Source organism: Ailuropoda melanoleuca, chromosome 14, assembly GCF_002007445.2.
Source record: "Ailuropoda melanoleuca isolate Jingjing chromosome 14, ASM200744v2, whole genome shotgun sequence".
Lineage (NCBI taxonomy): Eukaryota > Metazoa > Chordata > Mammalia > Carnivora > Ursidae > Ailuropoda > Ailuropoda melanoleuca.
Window position 1 is genome coordinate 79562680 of NC_048231.1, and position 8654 is coordinate 79571333.

The following is an 8654-nucleotide window of genomic DNA, read 5'->3' on the forward strand; positions in this document are numbered from 1 at the left end:
CTCCAACTNGAGCCTGGGCTGGAGATTTGCTGCACGCCCCAGCAGAAAAGCCCAGGAGGGGTCTCGGGCCTGGCTGGCCTCTCCTCCCCCGCCTGGGGCCTCCTCGCTGTGAGGGGCAGGTGCTGGCCTCCAGGGCACAGCTGCTCTGCGGTGCTGGGGCGACAGGTGGCCGACTGGGGCACCCTGGGAGGGGATGGGAGTGGGGAGGGCTGAAGGAGGAACCATCCTAGCCTCCAGCCTGGAGCCTTCATGCACCCTCCCCTCTCCTCCTTGCCCTAAACTGAAGGGAGCTGGGATGGCTTTATAAAGAGGGGCAAAAGCCCGGGGGGCCGCCTGCCCTTTCGAGCTGGGCAGCAGGGTCTGGCGACTCCTTGCGGCCGAGCTGGGCAGCAGGGTCTGGCGACTCCTTGCGGCCGGAGTCCAGGGTCGTAGCTCAGCTCCACCACATTCTGGTTCTGTGACCTCGGGCAAGTGACAGCCTGGGTGCCTCAGCGTGCCGTCTGTAATCTACAGCATAATATCAGAGCTCAGCGAGAGCCTGAGAGGAGGTGGAGTTAACAGTGTCACGTTCGCAGAACAATGCTGGCACATCCCGAGTGCCCAGGGAATGTGAACCGCTCATTCTCGGTTGCCTCTTCCCCGCACAGTGTCCGAGCTCTCAGTGCCGCGGCTCCTGCGGCTGGACGGCTGGCATCGGTCAACACCGAACATTTCGCCTCTCTTAAGCTTGTCTGGGTGCAGGTAGGCCCTGCCCTCATCGGAAAGGCTTCTGTTCCCATTGTGTCTCCAGCTGGAGGAAGGGTTTCCTGGAGCATTCCCTTTCAACCTCCCTGGTGTCCTGTGACCCCAGAGGCACATGGATGCGTGTAGGGCGGGGGGATTGGTCTGGTCTTCTGCTCAGTACGACGGAGCTCTGTGTATCGCTTACCACATGCACATTGGTGGGGAATTGTGTATCAGCTGAGAGCAGGCCTGCAGTGTGTGTGTGTGTGTGTGTGTGTGAGAGAGAGAGAGAGAGAAAGAGAGAGAGAGAGGGAACTTGATGTGCATCTTTGTGCTTCTGCGTCTTGGTCTATAGCTGTCACTAGAAACACCTGTCCAGCTGTGGATGACATTTCCAGGCCTCTGCTCTGTCTTCATCTGGGTGGGGCCATGGGCCTTATTCTTGCCAATGGTGCTGAGTAGAGGGATGGCTGTTAAGAAGCAGGTATGCCTTCTCACCACTCTCCTTCCTACCTGCCGATGGCAGGTTGGCCCGTTGATAGGAGCCTGGGACCCTAAATCAGCAGGTGGGAAACGCTGCCTGCTTGCCACCCAGGAGCAGCCATTGTTGTGGACAGAATGTGTGTGCCCCCCCCCCACATATTCATATATTGAAGCCCTATCCTCCAATGTGATGGTATTTGGAGGTGGGTCTTTGGGGAGGTAAGTAGGTCATGAGGCTGGGGCACTCACGAATGGGATTAGTGCCCTTATAAGAGGAACCCCAAGAGAGACCATCTCTCTGCAGTGTGAGCACACAGAGAGATGATGGCTACCCATGAACTGGAAAGTGGGTCCTCACCAGACACTGAATCTGCCAGCACCTGTAGCTGACGGGACTTCACAGCACAGAACTGTGCAAAATACGTGTTTGTGCTTTAAGTTGCCTGGTCTATGGTCTTTTGTTCCAGCAGCCCGAGTGGACTAAGACACATTTGGTAAGATATGATACATTCTGAAATGTTTGAGGGTTATTTGCTATAGCAGCTGGTATGACTCTAACGTGCAGGAAGATGGGGGGTTAGGGAAGGCTTCACAGAGATGTTCAAACCCAAGCAAGGTTTGAGGGATGAGCAGAAATTGCGGTGGTGGAATCGGGGTGCGAGGGCCAATTTCCGTTCAGTAGAAGGAAGAATTGTTGGCCAGTGAGAGTTGGCCCTAGAAAATCTCTGTGACGCAGGGAACGTGTAAGCAGGCTGTCAGGAATGTTAGCCTGGGTAGCATGTGGACCAGATGCCCCTTGGTGCCCTTCCGGCTTCATAAGGACAGGGTTGGATACCCCACAGGTTGCCCAGAATATCCCCCACCTTTGCTCAGGGCTCTCTGAGCATGGGGCAAGAACCCATTACTAACTACCCACAATGACCGTGTTAATTGGGTATACTGAGAAGCCACCTACAGTTCCCAACGTGGTGACCAGGCTGTGTTCCAGAAATCTCTATGTGAGCCAGTTGTTTGGAACTCAGAATGTGTTTTCCCATAGAAACCAAGTTATAAATGGTGGTTGGTTTTTCAGGCCAGTCCACAAATTTCTACTTAACTCATCGTGTTCCTGAAGTTTATCATTAGCAGTACAATGTTAACTGCCCTTGTTCAGCTTTTATGGTGCAGTTTGTTTGAGAAAATGCATTGCAGGTTCCAATGGGGAATGCAGGCATACGTCTCACTTCTAAGTGGTATCAAGGGGCTGGCAGCTCCTCGGGGAGATGGAGGGATGGGGCAAGTATTTTGGGCACCAGGAACTCCTTAGTTCTGCCCCACAGTAGACAGACAGAGGGCCCCATGCCCCAGAGGCCCCAAATTGAGGAACAATGGGCCACGTCCCAGACGTGAGATGGGGCAGGAGCAGGAATTCCGACACCAGTGACTGCCCCCACCTTGTTGGAGCAGATCGGTCATGGTGCCTGCACATATTCAGTGGCCTTGCTCAGGAGAGTAAGTGAACCCTGACCAGTCCAAGCAGGCCCCTGATTGCAGGCAGCGCATATGCAGGTTACTGGGTGACCCTCTGGCTGGAGCAGCTCTGCCCATGAGGGGCCGTGGAGGTGTGCAGAGCCAATGTATTTGGCTGCCTCCAGAATCTGGACTATGGATTAGAGAGGGGCCAGGTCAGCTGGTAGCCAGGAAGGACTGGGATGGAGACACACAGTCATCAGTCAGGGCTCCAGGATGCCAGCACCAGGCACTGACTCTCGCCGATTCAACAGAAAAGAAGTTTCTGAAAACCACACTGGGATACACACTCTAGCAGGCCTGCCCTGTCAGTGCCCTGCCCAGAACCCCCTGCCTTCCCTGCCACCCGCCAAGTCTGCTTACAGTGACAGTGTACAGAGCGAGCTGGGCCTGTGTGCAGGGCAAACCAGAAGTGCTGGTGAGTCCATGCCCCTGGAAGCAGCTCTGAGCCAAGGACAAGGGAGAGCTGGTCAAAAAATACCCCCCTCCCTCGACTGAGCTAACGCTGAGGCCTGTTCTGCGCTCTCTCCCAGAGCTCCCCAGCAGGGCTGAGCTCCAGTTGCCCCGAGCAGTTACCAGCTTGATATCATAGTTATCTATTGTTCTGGAGCAAACCATCCAAAAATCGTGTGGTGTGAAACCATAATCATGAATTATTTCTCATGATTCTGTGGGTTGGATGGTGGCCCTACGGCTGGTGTCGCCTCGTGCAGCTGCGTTCTGCAGGAAAGAAGGTCCTCGTGTGTCTGGCAGTTGGCTCGGTGCCTCGGTTCCCCCCCTCATCTCCACTAGGGCTGGACCAGCTTCCTGGTGAGGTGGTCCCCGGGCAGTGTTTGGAAAGGGCCCCAGCAGACGCTGTAAGGCTTCGTTAGGCCCCAGGACTCACTCAGTGCCCCTTCCACCTCTATTCTATTGGTCCAAACAAGGCCCGAGGCGGCCAGCTCCACAGGGTGGGGAAGCACACTTCCCCCAGTGTGGGGATCATGCTGGATACCGGATGGGACGACGGCGGGGGTGGGGGGGGCATGAAAGAGCCCACCACACCCACTAACACATACTTTATTAACTTCCTTCTCTAGCTCTCTTCCTTTTTTCTCTCATTTCCTGGGAGAAACAGCTACTAGTTACACTTGAATGTTTGAATCACTGTCTACTCTGGGGGAACTTAACCCAGATCCATGCAGAATCCTCTGGAGAGCTGGGAACCGGGCTTGAGGCTCCACTCCCAGGAAGGATGGCCCCTGCCTAGAGAAAGCCAGTGCCACTGTCCCCAAGCTAGCTGCCTGGGCCATCTGGTAACGTTCTTCTCACATGCGGTGCTCACATGCGGTCCGAGCCTGGTGTGAGGGATACTAATAATGGAGTCTGTGTCACTTGCCCGAAGCCTTATTGCCAAGGAGGCTGCAGAGGCCAGGGTTCTGGGCTCGACAGTGGGGAGAGGGCTCGAGAGGATGGAAATGCCCCCAAGCCCAGCAAGGGTGTTCCACAGTGTCCGCTTCCCGGAGAATCAGAGGCACCCAGAGAGAAGAAGGTGGAGGAAGGAGTGGCAGCAGAGACGAGCAGGTGCCCAGAGCTGCGTCTGCGGACTTTCCCGGTTTGTCCTGTCCTGTTCCAGTTTCAGTCCTCACACTTTCTGACCATTATGTCTTCCTTTGTTAAGCTTTAGGTCTTGATTTCTTTCTACCAACGTAGTTCTGCTAACAAAGCCCAAGCCCCTGTGGACACAGACACCCAGGCCGTGGGCTGCGTTGTCCCACGGGGGCCTGGAATTGGGGCCACCAGACCTCCTGTGGAGAGCAGAGGTTTCCAGAAAACCTCTCTCACCAAGAGCCGCCTGGTCATGTGCAACTCTCTTTGCCTTGGCCCCTCGAAGATGGCATCTGTCTACGTGACCCCAGCATTTCATGAGTTCTTTTTTAAAAAATATCTATTTATTTATTTGAGGGAAAGAGAGCGAGCGAGAGAGAGAGAGAGAGAGAGAGAGAGAGAGAGAGAGTGTGCCATGTGAGCAGGGGGAGGAGCAGAGGGAGTGGGGGAGAGAGAATCTCCAGCAGCTTCCCCGATGAGTGCAGAGCCCACACGGGCTCCATCTCGCGACCCTGAGATCACAAACTGAGCCCAAATCAACAGACACTCACCTGACTGAGCCACCCTGTGCCCCTATGAGCATGAATTCTTACGAGTATGTTACGCTTTACTTCTAGAGGCTGCCTGGCTCTCTAGTTCATCTGTTGGTTCATTTGTTCACTCCACAAAAGCTTATTGTGTATCTTGGAAATATTCACCCTCTTGGGAAGCTCAGACCCAAAGCTATTAAGTAAGAGCAAATGCATGAGTCTTGCACAGTGTTTACAAATCAGACAGTGGAACAATTTCCAAGTCAGAGCCTCCCAATATTGTTGTACTTTTATTTGTTTAATTAATTTTAAAAGCCAATATGATGCATACACATATTTGGAAAGTCAAATAGTGCTAAAAGTCTTATGACAGTGTAGTAGTTCCCTGCTCCACCTTTCCCCACTTTCCCAGTTCTCCTCCTGAAAGGCAACCACCAAACTCTGTTACTTGTTTCTTCTGGAATTTACCCATTTCTGTATGTCTGAAGAATAGGCCTATGTTGCTGTCTTTTGATTACTTAATTATAGGCATTGATTGATTTCTTATTATGATAGATGAAGTTTAATGCTCTTACACTGATGTCCTCTCTCCTTCCCCTCCCTTCTCCTTCCAATATGTTTTTTGGGTTTTGTTTGTTTGCTTTTTAGAAAAGGTGAGGGGAGGGGAGGAGCAGAGGGAGAGGAAGAGAGAGAATCCTAAGGAGACTCAGGGCTCAGTCTCACAACCCTGAGATCGTGACCTGAGTGGAAATCAAGAGTTGGATGCTTAACTGAGCGAGCCACCCAGGCACCCCTCCAATATGGTTATTTTACAATTTTTGCTTAAGTCAAGATTTAGAGTATTATGCCTATGTAAAAATTATTCACAGTGGAGCTTTGTAATTCGTGCTATTGTTTCCTTTCTGGGTTTTTTGTTTTTTTGGCTTTTGTTTTCCCCAGAGTTAATAATTGCTTTGTTATTTCCATTTGTTTAACTTTCTTTCTTTCCTTCTTTCTTTCTTTTTTTTAAGATTTATTTATTTATTTATTTGAGAGAGAGAAAGAGCATGCACAAGTCAGGGGAGGGGCAGAGGGAGAAGCAGACTCTCCGCTGAGCAGGGAGTCCGATGTGGGGCTCAGTCCCAGGACCCTGAGATCATGATCTGAGCTGAAGGCAGATGTTTTCACTGACTGAGCCACCCAGGCACCCCTGTTTAACTTTCTTTATAGCCATTGCATATTCTTTCCGCAGTACACTTTTCCATAAGGTCAATCATAGAAGGTAATCTATCATTTCTGGTTTTTTCCCTGGAGCTGTCCTCCTGGAGACCTTTGTTTTCCTTCAGTCTGGACTTGCTGTTCTTTAGGTCTGCCACTCAGTTGTTGTCTTGGGATTTCTTTTTGCTGTCCTCCTTAAAATTCCATCACCTGTTTCTGGAGTTGGGGGTCTGTATGTCCTGGATCTCATGGCTTTCTCTTCCTTGGTTTTTACTCCCTTGCTCTGGTAACACACCTTGTCAGGTGAACAATGGATAGCAACAGAGGGTATGATGATGACTGCTCCAGTCTGGTCTGTCTGCCCTCCAGAGTCTCCCTCCATTGTCCTCCAGAAAATGCCTTTGACTTTTCTTTGGTTGGATCTCTTGCTTCCTGCATCCATTTTTCTTGGTTTTAGTAGTGAACAACTTCTAGTAGCTTCCTGAGAAGGGGTTTGCACTAGTGACTTTTGGAGACTTTGCATGGCTGAAAAATACTCCTCTCCTCCCTGATTTAATAATTAGTCTGGACAGAGAATTCTGGGATGGAAATCATGTTCCTTTAGAATACTGAGGGCCTTGTTTCATCATCTCCTTTGCCATTATGATTGCCAAGAGGCTCAAGCCATTAGAAGCACTGACCCCACTTTTCTCCCTGGAAGTTGACAAGATTTTCTCCTGTCCTCAGTGTTCTGAAAACTCCCAGTGATGTACATTGGGATGGGACTGTTTTCAGCCACTATGCTGGAAGTTCAGTGGGCTATTCAGTCTTCATGGTGCAAAATTATTATTATTTTTAAGTTTTTACTTATTTAAATAATCTCTACACCCAACGTGGGGCCTGAACTCACAACCCCAAGATCAAGAGTCACATGCTCCTCTGACAAAGCCAGCCAGGGTGCCCTCATGGTGCAGAATTATTATTATCACTTTTTAAAGATTTTATCTATCTATCTATCATCTATCTATCTATTATCTATCTATCTATCTATCTATCTATCTATCTATCTATCTATCATCTATCACATGAGCAGGGGGAGGGATAGACAGGGAGAGAGGGAATACCAAGCAGTCTCCTTGCTGAGTGCAGGGGCTCGGGGCTCCATCTCACAACCCTCAGATCATGACCTGAGCCCAAATTGGTCAGATGCTTAACTGACGGAATCACCCAGGCGTCCCCCATGGTGCAAAATTATTAAGAGACCCTGGGAACCTACTGTGGGTCGCCTAGATCTAAGCCAGGGCCCCATCTCCTGGTAGGAGGAGCCACACCTAAGCCTAGCTTCTTATACGACCAACAGCTTTCTCTCCCATACTCCCCCAGTGGGGGTCTGGGAATAGACCTACAAATCCCCACAACTCCAAGGTCTCCAGATGCCAGGCAGCAGCCGTTCCCCAGCAATGGCTAGCATCAGGTACCCTGAATCCAGTCTGCCCGGCGCCCAGTAGCCTATGATTCCACCCTGGACGAAGCTGCTTTCCTACAGTTGCCTGTGAGAGGAAGACTCCCTGTAAGGAGGAGATCCCTTCCCTGGAACCAGACACAGGCTGCCGCACTGTGTCCCAGCACTGTGTCTCAGCTGCACCCTGGCCCTAACACACCTCTCTGTGGAATCATGGGAGATTCAGCTGCTTCCACTGGGTTTCCCAAGTCTGTTCACATGTTTAGGATTTCCAATCATTCTTTTTGTTGTTGTTCTCTAAATGGTCTTTTTAAAAAACAACCTTCCATTTCAGTACGCAATGTCTCTTATTTCTCTGGGGATATGAACGATCTTTTAAAAATCTTTTTTTTTTTTTTAATCTCTTCTGCTGCCTCAAGTCGTTTGGTCTCTAGATTCCTTATTAGAAGTCTTTCTAGGAAGTCTGGTAACCTTTTGTGGTCTGCTGGTAATTAAGTATAGTGGGGAATGGGGAGGAACCCAAGCGCTCATTGGAAAATGAGTAGTGACTGGGGCACTTTGACTTTGAGCCTCACTGTAGGGTGATCTTGGTGGACCTTCTGTTGGGGATCCTCTGGGTCAATGTCTTCATTTAGGGTTTTACTTTTGGATGGTCAAATGCCCAGAGAGTTGTCTTCTGATCTCCTGCCTGGAGGGCAAAGTCTGGTGCCAGTCATGTAGGGGCTGGGTTGGGAAGGAGAACCAGAGGGCGGGTGGGCCAAGATTGAATCCCTGCCCAAGACGCTCTTCTCTGCTTTATCTTCTGCAGAGAATAAAGCTCCAGCCTCTGCCCTGAGGGTGAAGGGCAGGTGCCCAGCACTGCGGAGTTGGGGAGGGGCCTGGAGGACACACGGCTTCACCGGTCTCCCCTTCTCCACCCTTACTTCCAGCTCTTCCAAAGGGCACCGCAGCGGTCAGCGCTTGAGTGCACCCAGAACTCTGCAGTGGAATTGGATCCCATCTGAGTTTCTCTCCCACCGGTTTAGGATTTTTCTCCCTTGGGGCTGCCCATGTGCAGTTACCACTTGTCCATTTCCAGCCCCTCCAAATTTGTCACTGCAAGCCCCTGTCTTGTTTCCTTTGTCCTTGGATGTCTTTAAAAAAAATCTTTTCACTAGTTGTAATGAATTTTGGAAGGGAGCAAG